Below are 17,394 nucleotides of genomic sequence, written 5' to 3'. Positions count from 1 at the left end.
ATGGGTACAACTGGAAAGCCACAGGAAGGGTTGTCCCTCATCTTACCTAAAGAAGGTCGTCAGCTGGTCCTTTTGCGAGATCTGTAAGATTACTTCCATTAATGATGGCCCAGGTCAATTTGGTGTGCCATGTAGCATGTCTTAGAGCTGTAAAACTTTGCTTTTTACCACTGGGATCGCAGCCAGAATGCTCCTCCTTCTATTCCAGGTATAGCAGGAGTCAGTTTAGATGTGACAGCACCAACAACTCGCCTCACCATTGCATGATCTTTATGATGGCACCATTCTTCTGCTACAACAAGGATGCGTTTAATAATTAACCATAGAAAGTAGAGCAAAATGATGCAGAAAGTTTTCAGAAATTCAGATCAACAGTAACGATACTGTTATTAGAAGTAATGAGAGCTAAACTAAGAATTTGCTCATATTGAGAAAACTTTGAGGTGAACCCAATACTAGAATATATAAAGGTCTTGACAGGCTGAGTAGCTAAATGCAGATGATCAGAATTATGTATATAGATCTCACAGTGGTCCCCAGAAATCACATGTGTAAGTATGGGATTTGGAAAATTTGATAGGAACACTAGCCCCTGTGGAAAAAGTCAGTATTTTAGTAAACTGAATTTAATTTGGGTCAACTTTTCGAAATGACTGCTCCAAAAATAGACAAATCTAGAGAAGGGAGGTGATAGACCCTGAGGGGATGAGGTGGGACATGGAGTGGGCGGCCATGTGAGAAGCACTTTAAGGAACTGGGATGTTTAGCCTGGAGCAGAGAAGGCTCTGGAATGCCAGGTAACTGTTTTAGATAATGGAAAACTCATGAGATTCAGGTGAATTACATGTATCTGTCTGGTACCAAGAAGTGCTAGCGTCAGAGCTGCTGGGCGGGAGCTTCAGCAAAAGCGGTCTTGGTATCCCGAAGAACCGCCCGGTGGTCAGAACCCGAGACGAACTGGGTAGCAGGGAGCGCACACCAGGCAGAGTGAGGGCTGTGAGGGGCGAGGTGAGCCAGGAGGGTGGCTGCACTGGAGACGATGTGTAAGGCCCCTCCGACCCAGGCAGCATGAGTTTTGGGGATGCCAGGAAAACCAAGAAATAGATTACTTCCAAGTGGAAAAAAACGACTGGTTTATTAAGGGAAAGAAAGGAAAAATGGGAAGAGAGAAAATTTTACATCTACTAAAAAGTAGAATTTGGGGAAATCCCAGGAACTAATATCCCACAAGCTGTATGGCATAGCCAGAAAAAAAAAAAAAAAAAAAGTAGAATTTTAGTGTAGCAAAATTAAGTAGCCCAACAACAAACAGTTCTCTCCCGCCTGCCTCATTGTTGGGTCAATGCAGAAAACATGACATTTTGAAAATAAAGTGGGTTTTGTACTATCACTTATATATCCAATTAGGGCATTTGAGGGGTTTGTCTTTTTTTTTTTTTTTTTGCGGTACGCGGACCTCTCACTGTTGTGGCCTCTCCCGTTGCAGAGCACAGGCTCTGGACGCGCAGGCTCAGCGGCCATGGCTTACGGGCCCAGCCGCTCCGCGGCACGTGGGATCCTCCCGGACCGGAGCACGAACCAGTATCCCCTGCATCAGCAGGCGGACTCTCAACCACTGCGCCACCAGGAAAGCCCTGTTGTACTTTTTCCAACAGCTTTATTGGAGTGTAATTTACACACCACTTTAAGTGTACAACTCATTGTTTTTTAGTAAATCCCCTGATTTATGCAACTATCACCATAATCCAGTTTTAACACATTCCCATCACTCTAATAGGATCCCTTGTGCCCATTTATAGTTAATCCCATTGCTACCCCAGCTCCAGATAACCACTAATCTACTTTCTTTTCTGTATATTTGTCTTTTCTGGACATTTCATGTAAGTGGAATCAAACAATGGGGTCTTTTTTATCTGGCTTTTTTTTTTTTTTTTTACTTAGCATAATGTTTTCAGGGTTTATTGATATTATAGCATGTACCAGTATTTTATTCCTTTTTATTGTTGAATGGTATTCCATTTCTTTCTTTATCCATATCATTGATCATCAGTCATTGGCTCTTAGGAGGAATGTTGCTATGAATACTCATGTACAAGCCTTTAGGTGGACATTTATTTTCATTTCTCCAGGGTGAATTCCTAGGAGTGGAATTGCTGGGTCATATGGTCAAATTTATGTTTAACTTCTAAGAAATTGCCAAATTATTTTCCCAAGTGGCTGTAGCATTTCACATTCCCATCAGCAGTGCCTGAGAGGCGGGTTTTTCCATATTCTCTCCACGTTTGTCATTGCCTGCTTCTTTGATTATAGCCATTCTTGTGAGTGTGGGGTTTTAACTTGAACTCACTAAGGCACGCCATGTGGAGCACCTTTCCTGTGCTCATTTGCTGTCTATCTATCTGTTATGGCAAAGTGCCCATTAACATCTTTACCCACACTTTCTCTGGGTTGTCTTCTGATTTTTTTTTTTTTTTTTTTTTTGGTACACGGACCTCTCACTGTTGTGGCCTCTCCCGTTGCGGAGCACAGGCTCCGGATGCACAGGCTCAGCAGCCATGGCTCACAGGCCCAGCCGCTCTGTGGCATGTGGGATCTTCCCACACCGGGGCACGAACCCATGTCCCCTGCATCGGCAGGTGGACTCTCAACCACCGCGCCACCAGGGGAGCCCTGTCTTCTGATTATTGAATTGTAAGAGGTCTTTATATAGCTTGGATGTGAGTTCTTCTCAGATATATAATTTGGGATTATTTTCCCAAAGGCTATACTTTACAAGTTACAAAAGTGAAAATGTGCTACATGTAACTTAGGTTGCTCATAAAATTATCATGTTTGTTATATTAAACTTAGGGGTTGAGTTTATTTGGGCACTTCCAAAATTTCTGATTTAATTTGTTTTAGAACTTGTGGGGGTTTCGTAGCAAATAAATAGAAGCAGCTATAAATTCTGAGCCCTTACGATGTACCAGGTTTTGTGCGAACTTGTTAGGTGTTAACTTATTCCACTTTTCTAGTTCCTGTGGGGCTGGGTGGTACAGATGATGTGACTGAGTCGCAGAGAGGTTAGGTAACGTGCCCAGAGTCACACAGTGAGAAGTGGCAGAGCCTGGAGGGTTCACACGCAGGCCTCTCTGATTCCACCCCCTTATCTCCGTGCTGCGAGTAAACTGAAGGATCCCTTAACATCCTGTAAGTTCGTGTGTGGATGTTGAGAGGGAGGAAGGGTTCATTTTGGTTGGGGACATATCAGGAAAGGTCTTACAAGGGAGGTGGCATGAGTTTCATGAGTCTAGGTGTCTGGTCTCCGGGGCACCAGGTACCTGGGAGGAAGAGGAGCGCTCATGTCTGTTTAATGCAGCCCTGCCAGGAAAACCTCAGAGGAAAATTATCCCAGAAGATCAAGACCAGCAAACACAACCTGATTGTATTTGGAAACTATTGTTTCTGTGGTGTTTTAACAAATTGACAGGAAGAGACAGAATTTCCAGCAAGGCTGCTGGCAGTCCTACTCCGCACGAGGTGTGGAGTTAGGATCAATCTCTATGAAACACTTGGAGGCATTACATCCAAGTCTGTTGCTGAGCAGGCCAGCTCTGCCCTCCACCAGACCCACCCTCACCCTCCCCTCCTCCCACCTTCTTTACAGAGAAGCTAGCTCCCTGTGAGGGTGCTTCAGTACATTCAAGGGGGGATGCCTGGAGAGCACAGCCTGAAGGTAGGGGAGCATCTCAGGAGGGAAGTGCTTCTTGCTCGTCTGGATTTCACCTCTTCCCCTCATTTTAGAAGCTGCCTTTTCTGAATGTTACAGGCTTTTTAGCAGCTTTTCAGATAACTCTGCTTGGAGGAGACTTCTGCTTGGCTCCTGGGCCTGTAGCTCTCAGTAAAGGGTCTGTCTGAAGATCAGCCTTGACACCAGGAAGGCCAAAGAAAATCAGGTTTTTTCAGGGAATGCTTAAAAAATAATCTTAGGTTCAGATTTATTTCTGTACTATTTAATAAAAAAGAACCTATTTTCATTGTGTCGTAAACATGTTGAATAAGCACGTGGGAAACTGCTCCTTCCCTCTCTTTGACACCGTGTCTCTCTGGTTTTTGTTCGCAGTCTCCAGAGGGACTCGTGCCAGTACTGGTGCTGTTGTTGGCTGGCTCCGGGAATGGACAATAGTTTATCATTCTGTAATAAATTCAGTAAAAGGGAGATTATCTTCAGTGTTGTTTTAACCCTGCTCACCACTGAGCCTTGGAAATCATCACTCCTTTGCCCCCAGGATTTTAAGATACATTTTTTTACATTTGCTTCACAAGTAAAGATTGGCAGGCTTCTGTTCTGTGGGAGCTGTTAAAGGCAGAAGGAAAGGGATGTGAAGAACAGCAGTGCTGCACACATAAACCATTCGATTTAAAGGCTCAGTACATCCGGAGCCTGTGCTCCGCAGCGGGAGAGGCCACAACAGTGAGAGGCCCACATAAAAAAAATTTAAATAAATAAATAAATAAAATAAAATAAAGGCTCAGTACAGATTTTTAAAAAATCATTAGGAAACAAGCTGCCTGTGTGGCTTTTGAAAAATATCAGTCAGCTTATTCAGAGGTAGAATTATGTAATTTTCTAATCTCTCACATCTCTCAGGTGCTTTGTTCACCATCAAACTATTTTGATAGCCAGTATCTTCCAGGAGAAATTAACAAGAGCTTCTTTTAAGTCAACCTTTTTTTAAACTGCAGGTCATAGTTTATTAGTAACTGTAAAGTCAGTTTGGTGGGTCATAGCCTTGCATTAAAAAAAAAAGAGAAAAGGTTAGAAAATATCCCTGTTTTTCTAGCAACATGAATGCTCTCTGGCCCTATTGTTTGAATGTGTATATTTACGTATGATTGTGTATATGTGTATATCAGGTCACCATGCAAAACACATTTCTTACTAGGAGTTGTGATCAAAAAAGTCTGAAAGCCTCTTATGTTCCCTAAGGACCTGGACATACTGGCTCCCTAATGGTCCAACCTCAAGTTGTCAGTGCTCTTAATATGTAGCTCATCTTTTCCTATTGGTAGTCCCTGTTGATGCAAATAATCAATAAACAGTCTATAATAAGGGATAGAAGAGAGTTTTATTTGAGCCAAACTGAGGGCTATAGTCCAGGACAGCCTCTCAGTAGCTCTGAGGAGCTGCTCTAGAGAAGCATGGTTTTCAGTGCAGTTTCATATCCTGTCAGAACAAAGAATATACACCAAACATGACAGAGGTACATCCCTTCAAGGTTTCAAAAGAGACAGATTAACAGCTACACTGCAAATCAGCATGACCTTGGCATCTGAGAAGGGAGCTTATCTTTGAAGGAGAACTAGCATGGGTGTCATAGGAAGGGAGGCATTTATCCCTGTTTTCAAGTGGACATTCTTCTGGATACTCTGCTTTTTTTTTTTTTTTTTTTTTTTTTTTGGCTGTGCCACATAGCTTACAGAATCTTAGTTCCCCAAGCAGGGCTTGAACCCGGGGCCCCAGCAGTGAAAGTGCCAAGGCCTAACCACTGGACCCCTAGGGAATTCCCTGGATATTGCATTCTTTTCTTTAGTGGTTAAAGCAGTTGTACAATGTATGATAAATAGGCCATGAGACAGGCTGTTCTAGTTAACATAAACTTCAGGCCAAATCATGTATAAGCCAGAATGACTTACCCATACCTCAGTATGTGAAAATTTCTTCCAGCATCCTGAATGCCTGTTGTGCCCTCAGCCGAATGCCATGTTATGGTTTCCTATAGCCTGCCACATTTTTAATTAAATGATTGCTGATACATATACCTCAACTTCCTCTTCTCTTCTTGTTCAAGAAGTAATTTTAACAATTTATTGTCATTTTACTTTAAATTAAAAGCCCATTCCCATTTTGACCACATGCTTTGTCCTTCAGAACTGCAGAAGGACACATTAGCCATGACTGATTTCCCTTTCCTGGTAGAATGAATTGAGCCTTTTGTCACCAAGAAATGTCACTCTTCATCTCTGGTAATGCCTTTGCCATAGAGTCCACTTTGTAGGATAGTAGTGTACCCATACAGCTATCATCTGGTTAGTGTGTAGAGTGTGTCTTTTCATATGTATATACCTAATGTGTGTACATAATTTTATGTATGATATATAAATAATTTTATATATATTTAAGCAGGTATCTTTATATATATTTCTATAGCTTTATATATTTAAAGTGTATCTGTTTTTAGCAGGATGTAGTTGACTTTTGTTCTGTTTTTAAATCCAGACTAAAAATTTTTGATTTTATTTTTTATTTTTTATAAATTTATTTATTTATTTTTGGCTGTGTTGGGTCTTTGTTGATGCATGAGGGCTTCCTCTAGTTGCAGCTAGCGGGGGCTACTCTTCGTTGCGGTGCGCGGGCTTCTCATTGCGGTGGCTTTTCTTGTTACAGAGCACGGGCTCTATGCACGCAGGCTTCAGTAGTTGTGGCATTTGGGCTCAGTAGTTGTGGCACACGGGCTCTAGAGCACAGGCTCAGTAGTTGTGGCGCACGGGCTTAGTTGCTCCACGGCATGTGGGATCTTCCCGGACCAGGGCTCGAACCTGTGTGCCCTGAATTGTCAGGTGGATTCTTAACCACTGAGCCACCAGGGACGTCCCCAAAACTGGTGACTTTAATTGAAGTATCAAGTTTTTTTATAGTTGATATAATAATTGACATATTTGAGTTTAAATCTGCCACCCTGTTTCTTTTTTGTTTTGTCCCCCATTTCTTTTTTACACCTTCCTTTTTTTCTCCTGCATTGCCATATTTTAGATTGATTAACAGTTTTACTACCCTTCCTCCCCTTCTTTTGGCTTGTTAACTATGTGTTCTTTTCCTACACTCGAGTGGCTACCCAGAGCCATGGTCTCCTTGTGCTTTCTGTTAAAGGCCAGGCAGTAAACACTTAAGCCTCTGTGAGCCACATGAAGTCTCTGTTGTTTATTCTTCTTTATCTTCTGTTACAACCCTTTAAAATTATAAGGCTTGTTATTAGCTTTCAGGCCATACAAAAAATAGTCTGCTGGCTGGATTTGGCCCGAGGGCCATAGTTTTAGCAACCCCTGACTTACTAAAGTCTAATATAAATTAGTACTTTTACCACTTTCCAGGTGATGCAAGGACCTTAGAACAATTAACTTTGTTTACTCACTTCCTTAATTGTATACAATTACTGTCATATATTTTAACTCTCCATATATTATCATTTCCATAAACATTATTAATATTCTGTAGAGTTAATACTTACTTTTACCCACGTATTTACATCTTCTATTGTCTTTCATTCCTTCCTGCACCTCAGATCTTCCATCTGAGATCATTTTTTTTCTTTATTTCCTTTAGTGCAGGTTTGCCAGTGGAAAGTTATATTTTTATTGTTTGAAAACGCTGTAATTTCACCTTCATTTGTTTTTACTTTTTTAAAAAATTATTTATTTATTTTTGGCTGCGTTGGGTCTTTGCTGCTGCGCGCAGGCTTTCTCTAGTTGTGGCGAGTGGGGGCTACTCTTTGTTGCAGTGTGCGGGCTTCTCATTGCGGTGGCTTCTCTTGTTGTGCAGCACAGGCTGTAGGTGCGTGGGCTTCAGTAGTTGTGGTGCGCAAGCTCAGTAGTTGTGGCTTGCACACTCTAGAGTGCAGGCTCAGTAGTTGTGGCTCGCAGTCTCAGTAGTTGTGGCTCACAGGCTTAGTTGCTCCACGGCATGTGGGATCTTCCCAGACCAGGGGTCAAACCCATGTCCCCAGCATTGGCAGGCAGATTCTTAACCACTGCGCCACCAGGGAAGCCCCTGTTTTTACATTTTTAAATTGGCGTTGAAATATAGCTTGCATTCAATAAAATGACCTCACTTTAAGTATATAGTTTGATGAGTCTTGGCAGCTTTATACACCCATGGGACCACCATCACACTCAAAATATGTCCTAAAAGTTCCTTTGTACCTCATCCCAGTTAATCTCCCACCCTAGCCCCCAGGCCCAAACAACCATTGATCTGCTTTTTCTCATACATTAGATTTATCTTTTCTAGAGCTTCAGATAAATAGAAGATGATACTGTATTCTTTTGTGTCTGAAGAATGGAATGGCTGGGTGGTATGGCAGGTGTATGTTTAACTTTATCAGAAACTTCCCAGCTCAGCATTCGCCCCAGTCATGTGTGAGTGGTCAGAGGTTCTGCATCCACGTTGATACTTGGTGTTCTTAGTCTCTTTAATCTTAGCTGTCTAATGGGTGTGTGATGCTGTGTCCTGTGGCTTTAACTTGCATTTGCCTAGTGACTAATGGTGCTAAGTGGCTCTTCATGTGCTATTGGCCATTAATTTATATTCTTTAATAAAATGTATATTCATGTCTCTTGCCAACTTTTTAATTGTGTTGTTTGTCTTCAAGAGTCCTTTACATATTTTGGATATAAGTCATTGTCAGATCTACATCTTGTGAATATTTTTGGTCAGTCTGACTTTTGTTTTCATTTTCACAGCAGTCTCCTAAAGACCAGGAGTTTTTCATTTGGATAAAAGCTGACATAATAGTTTTTTCTTTTATGATTTATACTTTTGTGTCCCACCTAAGAAATCTTTGTGTACCCCAGGGTAGTGAAGATTTTCTCCTAAAACTGTTATGGTTTTAACTTTTATGTTTAAGTTTATGATCTGCTTCAAGTTAACTTTTATACGTGATGTGCAGTGAGTCAAGGGTCAGTTTTTTCTGTATGGATGTACATTTGTTCCCACACCATCATGGAAATAAAGTCTTTTTCCCATTAAACTACTTTGGTACCTTTGACAAAAATCATTTGAATATAATTGTGTAGTCCTTTTGCTTTGTCCTATGACATAGATCTCTATGTCTGTCCTTATGTCAGAACCACACTATCTTGATCATTGTAGCTTCACTGGAAATCTGCTCCTTTTCAAAATGGTTTTGGCTGTTCTAGCTCCTTGCATTTCCATGTCAATTTTAGAATCAGCTCATCAGTTTCTAACAAGCCTGCTGGGATTTGTACTGTGATTGCATTGCATCTGTAGACCAATTTGAGGAGAATTCTCGTCTTAACGATACTGAGTCTTCTGATCCATTAGCGTGGTGTGTCTCCCCAGTTAAGTCTTTTAAAAATTTACTGCAGCAATACTTTGTAGTTTGTTGTTGTTGTTTACTTTTAATTTTAATCCCATGAATTCATCAAATGGCATCAAACATCTCTGACTGTGACAAATGCAGTATAAAGTGAAGTTCTCTGTTGAGGGGAGTGGTCAGAGCTGTTCAGGGGGATTCCAAGGGGATACATCTTACAACGAGGAAGTCAGAGACAGATGCTTCGAGGTCACTGTGTGAGAGCAGGAGAGATCCTCAGGCCTCTGCCTAGTTCTGGTCAGAGGTCTGGTCAGTGAGATCAGGATTGGGTGTCCAGAGAGAAGCTTTCAGTCAACAGTGCATGTCACATGCCCAGGAGGACATTAACCCCCATCATGTAGTGATGCTGGACCAGATCTTCCTCTTTTGTTGCTGACTGTTGTATTTACTTTCTGGAATTTTAAGTACCGCAGAGAAGTGACAGAGGCTGCAGGCATCTGCTGGACATTGAGGCATTTCACCTGTATCACCATCATTACTGAACACCCTTGTTGTAGTTCACTGGGTATCCTCCCAACAGTTCTTTCTTTTCTTTTTTTCTTTGGCCTCACTGCACAGCTTGTGGGATCTTAGTTCCCTGACAAGGGACCTTCCTTGAGAGTCAGTTTATTATTAGAGCTGTATGTGCATCTACCTGAGTACCTACTATATATCAGCCATTGTGCTTCACATACACCATCTCATTTAACTTAATCCAAAAAAGTGGGTCCTGGGCTTCCCTGGCGGCGCAGTGGTTGAGAGTCCACCTGCCGATGCAGGGGACATGGGTTCGTGCCCCAGTCCAGGAAGATCCCACATGCCACGGAGCGCCTGGGCCCGTGAGCCATAGCCGCTGAGCCTGCACGTCCGGAGCCTGTGCTCCGCAATGGGAGAGGCCACAGCAGTGAGAGGCCCGCGTGCCACAAAAAAAAAAAAAAAAAGTGGGTCCTTATTGGCATTTTCAAGGGATGGAGCATGAAAGAAGTAGAGTCATACAATAGTAAGTAAAAGTTCAAGAACCAAACCCAAACTTTATAGCTCCAAACTTGTGTTTTTAACTGTGGTATATTCCCTTCTACCCGTTCTTGGAGTCCTCAATCTAATTTAGATGTTTATTCGTGGTGTTTCTGTAGCACTAAGTGGGTTCATCTACCATGATCATTATCACATACTGACTTAGTTGTCTTGATGCTTTGTAGTTTGAGCTGTGTATATTTTGCAAATAGTTTGTTAAATTAATTTCAGTTTTTAAATTGTTCAATGATAGCATGTAGAAATGCATTTGATTTTTGTATACTAGCCTCATTTTTCTAACTATGCTAAACTCACTAATTAGTTCTGATACCTGTTTTATAGATGCCTTAAGATCTTCTATGTATGTAATTGTGTCATCTGCAAATAAATACAATTTTACTTCTTCCTTTCATATCTTTATGTCTTTAATTCCTTTTTCTTACTTTATTGCACTGGCTAATGCCTCCACTACAAAGTTAAATAGAAGTGATGAAACTGAGCCTCCAAGCTGTGATCCTAATTAAGGATCAGTTAGGGGAAAACATTTTATCTTATATCACTAAGGGTAATGTGAGCTGTGAATTTTTCATAGATATCCTTTATCAGGTTGAGGAAGTTGTCTTTTGTATATAGTAATTTCCTGAGAGTTTTTATCATGAACAGCTGTTGAAATTTATCAAATGCTTTTTCTACATCTATTAAGATAATAATTTATTCTCCTTTGTTCTGTTAATAGTTTCATTACATTATTGATGTTCAAATGTTAATTTAAACAAACCTTGCATTCCTGTGATAAACCTCATTTGATCATGGTGTATTACCCTTTGATATACTGCTGGATTTGACTTACTAATGTTTTATTAAAGATTTATGCACCTGTATTCTGAGGGGTAATGATTTTCTCTATAATCCAGTGGGGTGCAGCGACACCCTCTCCAGCAAGATCTAAGTCGTAGCCTTGGGTGGGGCCTCTTCCAAATTTGCTCCTTCTTTGGGTGTACTCCCTGAGCTGAAGAGGTAGTAGCTGCTCCCTACAGATACCAATCCTGTCTTTTTTAGAGTTCTTTTTGTCCTTCTTAGTAGTTAGTTAATCTCCATATTTTAGTTAAAGCAGTTAATATTAAATGCTTAATATACTGCTTAATATCTCTGCTTAATTTACTGGCATGGTTTTTGTCTCCTGACGAGACCCTTACTAATACATGTTCCCTTGAAAGTTATATGCATTTTTTCCTCTGACTATTTTTAGGAAGTTCTCTTTGTCTTGGATTTTGGCGGTTTTATTTTGATGTACCTATGTGGGCATTATTTGTGTTTGTCCTGCTTTATGACTATAGCATTTCTTCAACCTGAATGCTATAGACTGAATTATGGCCCCCAGGAAGAGCGTCCTCACCAGAATCTGACCATGCTGGCACCCTGATCTTGGACTTGTAGTCTCCAGAACTGTGAGGAAATAAATTTCAGTTGGTTAAGCCACCCAGTCTATGGTATTTTGTTACGACAGCCTGAGCTCACTAAGACACTGTGCCTTGATGTCTTTCATCAGTTGTAGAAAATTCTGAGCCATTGTATTTTTTTTTTTAAAGAGTGACTCTTTCCTTGCATTATTTAAATGCTTTTCTTTTATTTATTTAAATATTTATTTATTTATTTAGGCTGTGCCAGGGCTTAGTTGAGGCATGCAGGATCTTCGTTGCGGCATGCAGGATCTTTAGTTGCAGCACGTGGACTCCTAGTTGCGTCATGGGGACTTTTAGTTGCGGCATGCATGCAGGATCTTGTTCCCCAACCAGGGATCGAACCCGGGCCCCCTGCATTGGGAGTGTGGAGCCCAGCCACTGGACCACCAGGGAAGTCCCTGAGCCATTGTGTTTTTGAATATTGCTTCTATTCCATTTTCTCTTTTGGGGATGCCAGTATGTACATGTTAGGTCTTTTCACAATATCCACTGTTTCTTATGTATTTTTTTCTTATGTCCCAATCTCTTGTCTCTTTTGCTTAATTTTGAGTATTTTTTTTCTGACCTGTCTTCCATTTCTCTCTTCAATGTTGTCTGATCTGCTGTTCAGCCCATCTATTGAGTTTTTAAATTTAATATAGTGTATTGTTAAGTTCTTGAGGTTCCCGGATTTCCAGAGTTTATAGTTTCCAGTTCTCTGCCAGAGTTTTTCATCCTGTGCATTAACTCCATGAACATATTAAGTAAAATTATTTTGAAGTTGGTGTCTGATATTGCCATTATCTGAATCCTCTGTCCATCTCTTTCTCTTGTCAGTTGTTTTTCTTGGTTTTAAACCTAGAAATGCCTGGGGGTGTTTTGTTTGTTTTTTTGTTTGGAGTTTTTTTGAGGTATAGTTGATTTACAATATTATGTTATTTTCAGGTGTACAATGTAGTGATTCAAAATTATTATCGATTATATTCCATTTATATTTATTATAAATGCTTGGTTATTTTTTACTGAATGTTGCAAATTGAAAATGGAAATTGTACAGAAATCTGGGATGATTTGAGGCTGTGAGGTTTGTGTTATTTCTAGTTCATCCTTTGCACCCAGCTCCAAGACTGGGGGTTTTACCTGAGCTCCATCTCCTTGGTGGGCCCTCAGTTTTTGTTCTCCAGCCTGTGAGTCCACCAAGCTCAGCTTAGGCTCTCTGCCTCTCAGAGAGGTACCTCTGGGACAAATGGAGCCCCGGGTGCCGGCTCAAGCCTGGGGCTTTTCTCTCTCAGGTTTTGGCCCCACGATTCCCCACAACCTTGCCAGCCTTCCATTGCCTTCAAAAAGATTTACACACACACACACACACACACACACACACCCCTACACACACAGCCTTTCTGGTTGTTCTCAGTGGGAGAATGGTCTGAGTCACCTCACCTGCCATTGCCAGGAGGTCTTCTAAACCCTAAGAGAGTAATTGAACCGTGCACCCCAGGCTTTGCAGATGTAATTTAGGGCCCGGCTGACTCAGCACTAAGATAGCATCCCAGTGGCTACATTGAGAGCTGAGTGCATCGTCCACAGGCTCGCTGCATTTAAACAAGTGTGGCTACATTTCCAACCAGGCTTTCTCACTGCGTTTTTCTCATTTTCTTCCTCCTGACTACACAGACGTAGTCCTGCAGTCCAGTTAAAGGGGGACTCCTCTGTAAAACTGCAAACCATTCAGGCTGCAAACAAACCATATCACACTTTATAAACTGCAGGTTCCATACACACTGAAATGGACTTGGATGATCATCACCTGAAATCTGTGAATGGCTAGAAAAAAGCCATTGTGTAATAGGAAATACAGATAATATTAGTGTTGAATTGTACACAATTTTAAATAAAGAGACATTAGAAAGAAGTCTTACAGAGATGTGGCTTGGTCCAGTTCAGCAGAATGTCAGCATATGAAGAAATATGTCCTCAAATGTACTATCTAGGGCAGAAGTTCCCAACCTTCGTTTATGTCAAGTAGTTTTCTTTTCCTAGTCAGCTGAATTTTTAGAATGATTGAGATTGTGTGTGTCCGCACGCACACACATCTGATTTCAGTATAGCATTAACTGATTGAGAAAATGTACCTGCACACATATTCAGGGACTCCTTTTGGTGACATCATGAGCACTGTCCCTTACCCCACAGGTTGAGAACCCTGATCTCGTTTATCTGTCTTTGTCTAACCAAATATCTAACCAGTATATACGGACCTGGATATTCAAAAGGATTATTTTTTTTAAAAATTGCTGAGGATTTCCCTGGTGGTCCAGTGGGTAAGACTCCATGCTCCCAATGCAGGGGGCCTGGGGTTCGATCCCTCTTTGGGGAACTAGATCCCACATGGCATGCTGCAACTAAGAGTTTGCATGCCGCAACTAAGAGTCCGCATGCAGCAACTAAAAAAAGATCCCACATGCCACAACAAAGATCCCGCTTCCTGCAACTAAGACCTGGCACAGCTAAAATATAAATAAATGAATGAATGAATGAGGTTGTTTTTAATTGCTGGGTTCACCTCCCCATTTTCTTAGTCACAGAGCATTTCTAAGTAATGAATTATTTGCATTAAGTAAATGAATTAGCCCAAAGTTCTCTGCACCATCATTTTCATAAAGCCATTTAAAGCAGACAAAGTAAAAGTGCATCCTCCTTTATTTGAACTGAATATGAGATGATGTAAATTCATAAAACATGAAATTTTCAAATGTTTTCCCTTTTCGGGTAAACTTGCTTGGCTTCCCTCTTATTAAAAAAAAAGTTTCATTTTTCTTTATTATGCAAGTAGTGTGTTTTCAGCATGTATGTTATTAAATACAGATAAGCAAAAAGAATTAAAATCATCCATAATCTCTACCATGCCAAGATAATCGTTGTTACTACTTTGGTGCAGACCTTCGCAGACTTTTTTCCTAAGTGTATTGGTAGATGGTTTTTTTTTTTAATTAATTAATTAATTTATTTATTTTTGGCTGTGCTGGGTCTTCATTTCTGTGCAAGGGCTTTCTCTAGTTGTGGCGAGCGGGGGCCACTCTTCATCACGGTGCGCGGGCCTCTTCACCGTCGCGGCCTCTTGTTGCGGAGCACAGGCTCCAGACACGCAGGCTCAGTAGTTGTGGCTCACGGGCCCAGTTGCTCCGCGGCGTGTGGGATCTTCCCAGACCAGGGCTCGAACCCGTGTCCCCTGCATTGGCAGGCGGATTCTCAACCACTGCACCACCAGGGAAGCCCTGTGGATGTTTTTAACAAAAATGTAGCATGTCTCTTCATATGGTTATTTCAGTGCATTTAAAATTATTTGATTTTGTGCATAAAGAGATATCTGGAGGAATGGTCACCAAAATGTTTCTACTGGTTCTTAGATGGTGAAATTTGGGATGATTTGTGTTATCTTCTTATCACTTGAGTATTTTTAGTGAGTTTGTGTCATTTTCTTGGAAACAATAGTTTTTCATTTAGCATTTTATTTACACAGAGCTGTGATCATGCAGCAAGAATCCATCCACTCACTCATCAAATATGTATCTGTTATGCATTAGATGCTACGTGTGGACACTGGGTTAGCACGAGGAAGCACGTGGGCCTGCCGTCCAGGAGCCCCGAGCCTAGTGGGAGACGTAGCCCGGGCACCAGCTGTCGTCTACGGAATTCTGTGGGGGCCTCAGAGCAGAACCTGAAAGCCTGGGGGGACCACTGGCCAGGGAGGCAGGAGGGCGTCTGCGCAGGTCTGGAGGCACGTGAGCTGTTTGAGGAGGACAAGTTCTGTGTAGCTAGACATCGGCGTGTTGGCGAGAGAGGAAGCTGGGGAGACACAGAAAGTAACGAATGGAGGTGTGGACAGGCAGGGTGAGACACCTACCCCAGACCACGGTGCTGGCTGGTTGATGGGGGCAGACACAGAGACAAGGGACACAAGCGTACTGGGGAGAAGCACGGGACGGAGGCGAAGAAGCAGCGGCCATGATGCTGAGCTGCAGAGCATGGGCCGCCTGTGGAGGCCCCGCACCTCTGCCCTGGGGATCATCAGCTGTGGCCAACCTGACAGCTGAGATGGGCTCGTCTCCCAGCTGGATGGTGTACCCTAACATACTACTCCCGCTGAGCAGCCAGCCCCTCTTGGGGGGTCTGTGGGCGGTGCCCCTCCGTGTCAGTCACTCCACCACACGGGGTTCAGGGAGCTGCTGGCCAAGTGGGAGTAAATGTTCTTAAGTAGGGAAGTAACGTGAGTCAGATGTGTGGGCTGTGAGCTCGTGCATGTGCTCAGCACTCCGCCAGAATCTGTGAAGAGACTGATTTACATCGAGGAAAGTAAGTCATTGCCTACAAGGAACTTATTACCTAGTTACACAGATAATTAACATGCATGGAGCAACACTGAATAAATAAAAAGAAAAGTAGGCAATTGGTGGGCTGCCAAAGAAATCCCAAGTGAGATGCAGTTGAAAAGGACCTGAGCAAAGGCTCTTGTGGTCAAGACATCTTCATGGACAGGGAAGTTGGGCTTCGCTTGTGAAGACTGAGCCAGAACCAGCCCAAGGCACGTGAGAGGCTGTTCCAAGTGGGCAAATGAGAGGAGACTGAGTTTGATATTTTTGTCCAACTGCGAGGTAATGGACCCAAACAGAGGGAACTAGTTTCAAAGTTTATTGTGTCAAGGTGATGGCTTTGAAGCAAGTGGAAACTTTCTACCTAAGTCCATTGGCAGAGTTTTCGCTCTTGCTCCTCAGAGGCCTCGCGGTGGCCCATCTGGGGAGGCGTGGGCCACTGGGAAGCTGGTGGCTCCCAGCCCTCACCCCTCCAGCCATAGGAACTCTGCTTTCCTTTATTCCAAGTGAGATTTTGTTGAAATAGAGGGAATTATTTGAAACCACTGCAGTAGTAAGCAGAGAGCCCTGTAGATTTTTGAACAAAGGTATACCGGGGGCTGTCACCCTGCCTAGTATGAACTGGATCAAGAAAGGCCATTGAGGATACCTTTGCAGTGGAAGTGGTTACCAAAAGGCAGTGGAAGAGGTGCCTTGCAAGAAGCAGGAAACACGAGCTACACTTGGGGAAGAGATGAGTGGGCCCTGTCTCTGAGGGTTCGAGCTCTGATGGAAGAGAATCCACGGGGACTCTTGGAGTGAGGACACATGCTACAGAGGAGAAGAAGATGGCAGTAATGAGGATGAGCTTGATTTTAGACATGTTAAATTTGAGCTGTGAAGATGGCAAGCAAGGGGTGAAGGCAGCTAGGGTCATCTTGTAAGATCCAGAAGCAGAGTCGCCATTGCTGCAGTCAGGCTCCACACAGTGGGCAGTGCTGGAAGCCGTAGGTGAACCCAGATGTCGGAGGAGGTGAGAATAAATCCAACGGCAGACAGCGGTGATGAGGAGTTTGAGGAGGTGGCATGCATTTTCCAAGGAAGTGTCTGCTGGCTCTCTGCTGCATCTCCTTTGGAAGTGCTATCCACTTTATTTTGATCTCCGTTTTGCATATGAGGTTAACCTGGGTGACTCAGAGCAGAGAAACAAGACACCAGAAGTTACCCAGACATGCACTGCTGGGACTGGAGTTCGTTTTTCTCATCTCCCAGTTCCATGATCTGTTCCTAAACTATAGCTTTTTGTGCTTTTCACATAAAAGTTAGTCCTTGATTAACACTGTGGGTTTAAATTTTAAAAGAACCACCTTGATTATTAATGAAATTGGGGGGAGAGGTAGGTAGAAACTTGTGTAATGAAATGTGTCCTGGGCTTGACACTCTGTGCTGTGCCTTTCT

General features: G+C 42.4%; 1 protein-coding gene across 2 annotated transcripts in view; it reads left to right on the top strand.

Moving 5' to 3' along the window:
- Positions 1–17,394, top strand: part of RPTOR (regulatory associated protein of MTOR complex 1) — a 345,465-nt gene that overhangs the window by 226,406 nt on the left and 101,665 nt on the right. The gene's annotated exons all lie outside the window — the stretch shown is intronic.

The sequence above is a fragment of the Phocoena sinus genome, chromosome 20 (genome assembly GCF_008692025.1).
Source record: "Phocoena sinus isolate mPhoSin1 chromosome 20, mPhoSin1.pri, whole genome shotgun sequence".
Taxonomy (NCBI): domain Eukaryota; kingdom Metazoa; phylum Chordata; class Mammalia; order Artiodactyla; family Phocoenidae; genus Phocoena; species Phocoena sinus.
Note: the sequence above shows the minus strand (reverse complement) of the source record. Positions and strands in the feature narration are given on the sequence as shown.